This window comes from Convolutriloba macropyga, unplaced genomic scaffold, assembly GCF_964194025.1.
Source record: "Convolutriloba macropyga unplaced genomic scaffold, txConMacr16.3 SCAFFOLD_4833, whole genome shotgun sequence".
Classification (NCBI taxonomy): domain Eukaryota; kingdom Metazoa; phylum Xenacoelomorpha; order Acoela; family Convolutidae; genus Convolutriloba; species Convolutriloba macropyga.
In genome coordinates, this window is record NW_027453784.1 from 2501 (window position 1) to 12557 (window position 10057).

Genomic DNA, 10057 nt, shown 5'->3' on the forward strand with positions numbered 1-10057 from the left:
AATTTTCCCCCATTCCTCTAATCATTCGCTTTAACCGATGAAATTGCTTTGCGAAGATTTTTCAATCTTGCTCAAGCTTTTGCTATCCTGAGGGAAACTTCGGAGGAAACCAGCTACTAGATGGTTCGATTAGTCTTTCGCCCCTATGCTCAGGTCAGACGATCGATTTGCACGTCAGAACCGCTTCGGGCTTCCACCATGGTTTCCGTGGCTTCGCCCTGCCCAAGCATAGATCACCATCTTTCGGGTCGTGTGCTACTTGCTCTGGATCAGTCATGCAATAAGAGCAAAACCGTCCGTGGTTGCGGGACACCGAATCGGCGCCCTCACCACACAAAGTAGTGCAATTCATAAAAATTACACTGTTCACTTTCATTTCGCGTGTGCGCTTTCAATGAGCGACAACACTTGCAAGCAACTCACACTCCTTGGTCCGTGTTTCAAGACGGGCTGTAGAGAGCATTGAATAGGAAGTTGAGGTCAGACAGGCAATCAAGATCAATTTATCTCATTTTGTTTAGAATCAACAAGAAGAATTCCGAGGAAAACTTCTGCTCGATTCATTAACAAGATTTGCCAAAAGACGACAACTACACTACTCGGTAGCCGAGAATATAATATCAAGGCATTGAGTATGGTAACGCTCACTCCAGTTCCCCTTCAACAGTTTCACGTACTTTTCACTCTCTCTTCAGAGTGCTTTTCAACTTTCCCTCACGGTACTTGTTTACTATCGGTCTCGCTTTATAATTAGCTTTTGGAGAGACATATCTCCAGCTTCGAGTTGCACTTTCAAACAACTCTACTCATAGGAATGAGCCATTATGACTGGTATCGAAAATGACCTTTACAGGATTTTCACCTTCTTTGATGCTACTTTCCAGTAGACATCAGGACAAATTCACCAGTCTAGCATCAAACCATACCGGACACCGAGAAATGTTGCCATTTCTCTTCCCGATGAGCTTTTCCCTGTTCATTCGCCATTACTAAGGGATTCTCAGTTGATTTCTTTTCCTCCCCTTACTGATATGCTTAAGTTAAGGGGGTTCTCTCGCCCAATTCAGGTTATGTAGTTGATTGTCTCTTAATTGGTTCACTGACCAATATGAGACAGAAACCGATTTCAGCAGTTTTGTTCGCTACTACTATCAAACACAGGTCGAAGTTTCCATTCAGTCATTAATTCCAACTTTCAAATGTTGTTGTTTCAGCTTTCGCTTACTAGAAGCAACATAATACTCGCTGCAATACAGACCTCGGAAACCCTCACCGTGAATAAGGTTCACTCACATATTTCACTACATTTTGCGTGGGATTGGAGATGAGGCTACTCGTTCTTGCTCAGTACTAGGCTGAAAATTAACGAAACTTCGTTACAAACGTTCACATGTTGATGTTTCCGCTTTCGCGTACTCGAAACAACATAATACTAGTCTTTGTAATTTAGTTTCATAATTTCAACTGTTCTCATGCAGAATTTTTGCTCATTCTTATCCCAAATTTTGACCTGGCTACTAGTTACACTCCTTGTACTTATTGCAAAATGACCACAAATTTCAACAGCTTTCACATGTTGCTGTTTCGGCTTTCGCTTACTACAGTCAACATAATACTCGTTGCAAAATAAGTGCTCGGCATCTGCAATTTTCCAAAGACGAAGTTTCGCCAGTTCAATTTTCGCTCGCCAATTATGGCTACTAATTCACACGGTACTGAGCTCAACAACATTAAATTTGTTCAGCAAGACTTTCACATGTTGATGTTTTGGCTTTCGCCTACTAGAAGCAACATAATACTCGTCTTGTTAGCTCATTCAATGAGAATAGCTTTTCCCGTTGAGAATTTTTGCCTTCAATTGGCGTTGTAGTGAGTTTGGCTACTCAGATCACCAAATACTTGTGACAATTCGAACCAGAAATGTTTTCAATTTTCACATGCTGATGTTTCGGATTCAACCTACTAGAAGCAGCATAATACTTGTATTCAACAATTTCTGTATCAAATCCCAGTTTTCTCTGGTGCATCTTTGCCAAACTATTCCAAACTGCCTGAGTCTGAATACCAATTACAGGTACTAGTAAATGCACGTTACTAAGGACTATATAGTTCTAGGTTACTGTACACAACGACGTTCACATGTTGATGTTTCAGCTGCCGCTTACTAGAAACAACATAATACTTATCGTGCATACCTTTCCATAACTTGTCCTTTTCAGATGCATTAGTTTCCCTTTGTCTTGGCTTCTACAGTCAGACTGGCTACTAGTAACAGCACAGTACTAATCACATATCGTTCTACAGTTTGCAGACAACTTTCACATGTTGATGTTTCAGCTTTCGCCTACTAGAAACAACATAATACTCGCTGTATACATTTGTAGTTCTCTATGTAACTTTCATGTGAAGAAGTTTCGCCAGTCTTTTTGACTGTCTCAAATCTGAGTCATGCTTAGGCTACTAGTTGCTTCATAGTACTTATCGCCTCGAGATCATTGAACAAAACTTGATTTTCACATGTTGCTGTTTCAGCTTCCGCTTACTAGAAACAACATAATACTAGTCTCATTAAGTTCCGTCTCTTTGCAATTTTCTTATGAAGAAAATTCGCCATCACAATGACTCCAGCAGTTCTTGATCAAGGAATGCAATCATTGATCAGAATGCTATTATTTGAATCGGTTCTGCTTTAAGTGTTCCAATTTTATTGGAAGCACCAACAATAGAACATCAATGTGTTCAATCGAGAGTTATATAACCCTGAATCGGACGCAGTCAACAGCCGAAGCCGAGACCGCCTTTTGCGTTAGAGAGGTCGGTAAACAAATCTTGCGATTCATACCGAATTAACACATATAGCTGTGCTCCTCTTCGTAAAGCGAGCCAAGTGATCCCCTGTTGAAGGATGTATTTGGACCAATCTAGTAGCATTTGGTTTCCAACAAGCTCTCCCAAGTTAGCTTACTTATTGGGCTTTTCAACCAATTCGGTTGGCTACAAGCATCATCAAAGTACTAGCCACAGTTTGATCGCAAAATTCTACGACTTTCACATGTTGATGTTTCGGCTTGCGCTTAGCCTACTATAAGCAACATAATACTAGTCATATCATAGAGCGTGATCAGCTTGTGACGTTCTCATGATGAAGTTTCACCAACAGTGTCTCACTTCGAGCTTAAATCCAGCTACTAGTAACTACACAGTACTGACTGCAACGATAACTTTTATCTATACCTTTCACATGCTGCGCTTTCGGCCAGGGCCTACTAACGTCAACATAATACTCGATATAAACTTTTGTTCATGATGCAGCTTCCCCATGCAGAAGTTTCGCCTTCAAATGCTCTCTTGGCCATATGACGTAAGAAAAGGTTACTAGTAACATCACAGTACTAGCCACAGTTTGATTGCAAAATTCTACGACTTTCACATGTTGATGTTTCGGCTTGCGCTTAGCCTACTAGAAGCAACATAATACTAGTCATATCATAGAGCGTGATCAGCTTGTGACGTTCTCATGATGAAGTTTCACCAACAGTGTCTCATTTCGAGCTTAAAATCCAGCTACTAGTAACTACACAGTACTGACTGCAACGCTAACTTTTATCTATACCTTTCACATGCTGCGCTTTCGGCCAGGGCCTACTAACGTCAACATAATACTCGATATAAACTTTTGTTCATGATGCAGCTTCCCCATGCAGAAGTTTCGCCTTCAAATGCTCTCTTGGCCATATGACGTAACACAAGGTTACTAGTAACATCACAGTACTAGCCACAATTTGATCGCAAAATTCTACGACTTTCACATGTTGATGTTTCGGCTTGCGCTTAGCCTACTATAAGCAACATAATACTAGTCATATCATAGAGCGTGATCAGCTTGTGACGTTCTCATGATGAAGTTTCACCAACAGTGTCTCACTTCGAGCTTAAATCCAGCTACTAGTAACTACACAGTACTGACTGCAACGATAACTTTTATCTATACCTTTCACATGCTGCGCTTTCGGCCAGGGCCTACTAACGTCAACATAATACTCGATATAAACTTTTGTTCATGATGCAGCTTCCCCATGCAGAAGTTTCGCCTTCAAATGCTCTCTTGGCCATATGACGTAAGAAAAGGTTACTAGTAACATCACAGTACTAGCCACAGTTTGATTGCAAAATTCTACGACTTTCACATGTTGATGTTTCGGCTTGCGCTTAGCCTACTAGAAGCAACATAATACTAGTCATATCATAGAGCGTGATCAGCTTGTGACGTTCTCATGATGAAGTTTCACCAACAGTGTCTCATTTCGAGCTTAAATCCAGCTACTAGTAACTACACAGTACTGACTGCAACGCTAACTTTTATCTATACCTTTCACATGCTGCGCTTTCGGCCAGGGCCTACTAACGTCAACATAATACTCGATATAAACTTTTGTTCATGATGCAGCTTCCCCATGCAGAAGTTTCGCCTTCAAATGCTCTCTTGGCCATATGACGTAACACAAGGTTACTAGTAACATCACAGTACTAGCCACAATTTGATCGCAAAATTCTACGACTTTCACATGTTGATGTTTCGGCTTGCGCTTAGCCTACTAGAAGCAACATAATACTAGTCATATCATGGAGCGTGATCAGCTTGTGACGTTCTCATGATGAAGTTTCACCAACAGTGTCTCATTTCGAGCTTAAATCCAGCTACTAGTAACTACACAGTACTGACTGCAACGATAACTTTTATCTATACCTTTCACATGCTGCGCTTTCGGCCAGGGCCTACTAATGTCAACATAATACTCGATATAAACTTTTGTTCATGATGCAGCTTCCCCATGCAGAAGTTTCGCCTTCAAATGCTCTCTTGGCCATATGACGTAACACAAGGTTACTAGTAACATCACAGTACTAGCCACAATTTGATCGCAAAATTCTACGACTTTCACATGTTGATGTTTCGGCTTGCGCTTAGCCTACTAGAAGCAACATAATACTAGTCATATCATAGAGCTTGATCAGCTTGTGACATTCTCATGATGAAGTTTCACCAACAGTGTCTCATTTTGAGCTTAAATCCAGCTACTAGTAACTACACAGTACTGACTGCAACAATAACTTTTATCTATACCTTTCACATGCTGCGTTTTCGGCCAAGGCCTACTAACGTCAACATAATACTCGATATAAAATTTTGATCATGATGCAGCTTTCCCATGCAGAAGTTTCGCCTTCAAATGCTCTCTTGGCCATATGACGGAACACCAGGTTACTAGTAACATCACAGTACTAGCCACAGTTTGATTGCAAAAATTCTACGACTTTCACATGTTGATGTTTCGGCTTGCGCTTAGCCTACTAGAAGCAACATAATACTAGTCATATCATAGAGCGTGATCAGCTTGTGACGTTCTCATGATGAAGTTTCACCAATAGTGTTTCATTCGAATTGGTTCTGCTTTAAGCTCTCCAATTGTTTTGGATGAACCAGTTTTGCCCTTCGAAGCCACTTTTGTGAGCTTTTGTGGGTCTTTACCAAGAGGATATACCTCAAGGCCTCTTTCAATTCCTTTAAGTTCTTTCAACTCCTTTACAGTTTCTAGGTTCACATAGCTGCAAACCTTATTTCTAGTTTTAAGTCTGGCCAACTTGGGGAGAGTTGGTGCAGACCGTGACCAATTCTAGTAGGATGCCACAACAAGAATGTGATCAACTTAGCTTGTCGATGAACCTGCCCCACATTCAAACAACTCTATCGCCTTTTCCTCGTATAGTTATATGCGAGGGCCTCTCATAGAGAGCGCTGTTAGCAACCTTTTCCACATAGACGATAAAGTTGTGAGTGTTTTGCACATGGCTGTTGTCATCACCACGTGACGAGTCAACTCAGCTTGACTCTCTACACCCCGACAAGCTTTGCACATACGCCTTTAGTTCAGTATGTGTCTTTAATCTGACTCCGGTGCCTCAAGCCGGAAAAATTGTCAGATTATGATCATTATCGGTTAGTCATCCCGATGCAAGATCGTATCGTACTGTCTTTGTCTACCTCCAGATTCCGAAGAACAGGAGGAGACTCTCCCAGACCTACATATCTGGGAGAATGTTCAGAGGGCGAGAAGCTGTGGATTACTCTCCCCTAAGAACTGACTAAACTTTACCCTCGTCCAAGGTAAGTTTATTTTAGCTAGCCTTCTATGTAAAGGATCTGAGGCTAAGCTGTGTTTTTTCGAGCCTTTGGCTCGGAGCAAGTTCAGTGGGCGCCCCGAGTAGCTCAACTCTTTCCCACTGAACAGCGCAACGCTCTGTCACTCGCTGGGATTTTTGCGTGTCGGTTCTAACCACGCGACTTGTGGACCTTTTTAGGCCTTTCTCATTCACAAGTCTATAGCTGGGCTTCTATAACCCAGCTTCTGAGATCTAGATAGCTGCAGTTCTGCTAGGCTGCTTTTGCTAACTAGTCTCCCTTTAAGCAGTCCCTTGCCATGACTGCTGAACTATGTATCCACACAAGTAGTTTTTGAGCTCGATACATAATTCGAGATTGGTTGCCAAGCAATCTCTAGCGACAGAGCGTCATGCGCACTACAGACATGGCCTCTACCAGCAGCCATGCCCGAAGGAATCAATCACTGATCCTTCCGCAGGTTCCCCTACGGAAACCTTGTTACGACTTTTACTTCCTCTAGACAATTAAGCTCGATCCGCTTCATCCCGTTGCCGGAGACCGAAGTCCCAACAGTAGGAATTTGCAATTCTTGCTTAACTATCCAATCAGTAGTAGCGACGGGCGGTGTGTACAAAGGGCAGGGACGTAATCCCTATGAGTTGTTGACTCATAAGTACCAGGAATTCCTGGTTCACGTCTGCAAGTTACAACAGACGATCCCCTTGAAGCGCTGTACTTTTCTCTGATTGCCCAGTCCATTTCGGACCAAGGGCTGAGTACTCAATCTAAAAGTACACAGTGTAGCGCGCGTGCAGTCCAGAACATCTAAGGGCATCACAGACCTGTTATAGCCTCACTTCATCTGCGGTATTTAATTCCGCATAGTTCCTCTAAGAAGTGTTTGAATTCACATATAGTGAATTTCATTATTTAGATGGAGAAGATCTCGTTCGTTATCGGAATTAACCAGACAGATCACTCCACTAACTAAGAACGGCCATGCACCACCGCCCATATAATCATGAAAGATATTCAATCTGTCAATCCTTAAGATGTCTGGACCGGGTGAGTTTTCCCGTGTTGAGTCAAATTAAGCCGCAGGCTCCACTCCTGGTGGTGCCCTTCCGTCAATTCCTTTAAGTTTCGATTTTGCAACCATACTTCCCCCGGAACCAATAAACTTTGGTTTCCCGGTTAATCTCTTGCCAAGTCAAGATCGACTTTGACAAATTGTAGGTTGGTATAGTTTATGGTCAGAATTACGAGGGTATCTAATCCTCTTCAATACTCTGACTTTCGTTCTTGATTAATGAAAACATTCTTGGCAAATGCTTTCGCAGTAGTTTGTCTTGCCACGATCCAAGAATTTCACCTCTAACGTAGCAATACAAATGCCCCCGTCTGTTCCTTTCAATCATTACCGCACTCAGCCAACCGGCATCAATCGAGTAGCGGGTCATTCTCCATTATTCCATGCTTTATTATTCGATCCCAAAGGATGCTTTGAACACTCTAATTTTCTCAGGGTGAAAACACCGTTTCCACAGTTCGTCACATTTAAGTGCAAACTATTTCTTCGATGCGAAGGATGAGCGGAACGAGTCAACAGATTTAACTGAAGACCATGTTGCCGTTCTACTCAAACAGATCCAACTATGAGCTTTTTAAACGCAGCAACTATTGCATACGCTTGTAGAGGCTGGTATTACCGCGGCTGCTGGCACCAGACTTGCCCTCTACTCGTTCATCAATGGAGCTTTTAAGTCCATTCCATTCTGATTACAAACCATAAAGGTTCATATCATTATTTCTAGTCACTACCTCCTCGTGCGGAGAGTGGGTAATTTGCGTGCCTGCTGCCTTCCTTGGATGTGGTAGCCGTTTCTAAGGCTCCCTCTCCGGAATCGAACCCTGATTCCCCGTTACCCGTCACAACCATGGTAGTCCGTTACACTACCATCATAGGTTGATAGGTCAGAAATTCGGAAGTTCCGTCCCCAAGCCGAAGCTATCTGGGATCTTTCAGTTACTAGGACTCATCACGGGATGTGTCTGTACTTAGCAAATCACCCGGTGTAGTCTTGTAAAAGTCTCCGACAGTGTCGGACAATCAGCATGCATTAGCTGCAGGGTTACCGCAGTTATTCATTTAGCTTGCAAATCAACTAATAGATAGTAACTGATTTAATGAGCCATTCGCGGTTCCACTTTTTCAAGCTTCGCTTGCACATGCATGGCTTAGTCTTTCAGACAAGCATATGGCAACTGACAGGATCAATCAGTTTAATTGTACTTTGAACAATCTTTCGATTTGTTCGAATTTAGAAAGACATAGCCTTGCGGCCTCGTCAATCTTGCTTTGAGCTTTTTAAATCACGAAGAGTTTCAATGCATGCTTTGGCATGGCTACTAGTTACTACACAGTACTCTACACACTTAGAGTTACCCACGATTACACATTTCACATGCTGATGTTTCGGCTCGCGCGTACTAGAAACAGCATAATACTATGTGTACTGGTAGATAGCGCTCTGTGAGCATTTCCCATGAGCAGGTTTTGCCCTCCAAATCTCTGTTCTACTGTTACCAATACCGGCTAACAACTGTATCATACTAGGGAGAATTGACTCATGATTTAAAAACCAGATGTTCACATGTCGATGTTTCGGCTCTCGCCTACTAGAAACAACATAATACTAGTCTGTTAAAAATCTCAATCACGCCGCCTCTTCAGATACAGAAGTTTTACCTTTTATTGGTTAGAGAACAGCTTTCCAGCTGTCGACATGGTTACTAGTAACAACACCGTACTCAACACAAAAACTTTTCAACTTCACAACTTTCACATGCTGATGTTTCTGCTTTCGCATACTAGAAACAGCATAATACTTATTGTTTTGTCAAGTAATTTGTGTGTCTTTCCCATGTGAAGTTTCACCGGTCAACAATGTTTCCCTGACCAATTACGGCTACTAGTAGCTGTATAATACTAGGGAAAATGATTGAGGATTTAATATCAGATTTTCACATGTTGATGTTTCGGCTTTCGCCTACTAGAAACAACATAATACTAGTCTGCTAAGAAATCTCGCTCAAATTGCCTTTTCACATACAGAAGTTTCACCTTCTATTGGTTAGAGAACAGTTCTCAGCTGTCGACATGGTTACTAGTAACAACATCGTACTCAACACAAAAATTCTTCAACTTCACAACTTTCACATGCTGATGTTTCTGCTTTCGCGTACTAGAAACAGCATAATACTTATTGCTTTGTCAAGAAGTGTGTGTGTCTTTCCCATGCGAAAGTTTCACCGGTCAGCAATAATTGCCGTGTCCAATTAAGGTTACTCATAGCTGTATAATACTAGGGAAAATGATTGAGGATTTAATATCAGATTTTCACATGTTGATGTTTCGGCTTTCGCCTACTAGAAACAACATAATACTAGTCTGCTAATAAATCTCGCTCAAATTGCCTTTTCACATACAGAAGTTTCACCTCTTCTTGGTCACTGTACAGATGATGCTGTCTGTTCTTTATTTGGTTCTGCTTATTATAAGGAGGGGCATCACTCCTTCCTCCTTGGTTTGCATGCATTAAGCCTGCTTTGTGAAAAGCGTATCTTTCTAGCTTTTCTTCGCCTTACTCGAGTAGGACGATACAATCCAGACATTAGTCAGTCTTGGTGTAAAGTCACTGAGTATTATTCGGTTCTGCTTTATTCAGCAATATGCTGTATAATTGTTGTAATTTGCGAACATATTTGTTCTCAGTTCCGAACTACTAGCGACGACAGATTACCAGCGGTCATGAGCCATCAAGGTAGTTCTTTGGTGCATCAAGTAGAGAGGTGCCATCAAACAACACTTCCCTAATAATGCTACACACATAG

The 10057-nt window shown here is 41.8% G+C and overlaps 1 non-coding gene and 1 pseudogene across 1 annotated transcript in view; both read right to left on the reverse strand.

The window, feature by feature from the left end:
* LOC142358547 (large subunit ribosomal RNA) overlaps nt 1–1072 on the reverse strand; it is a 3528-nt gene extending 2456 nt beyond the window's left edge. The window contains exon 1 of the ribosomal RNA XR_012761834.1: nt 1–1072. This exon is cut by the window's left edge and continues 2456 nt beyond it. This is a non-coding gene — a ribosomal RNA (large subunit ribosomal RNA).
* A 1683-nt stretch (nt 1073–2755) lies between these two features.
* Nucleotides 2756–2907, reverse strand: LOC142358546 (5.8S ribosomal RNA; annotated as a pseudogene).
* Nucleotides 2908–10057: the final 7150 nt, after the last annotated feature.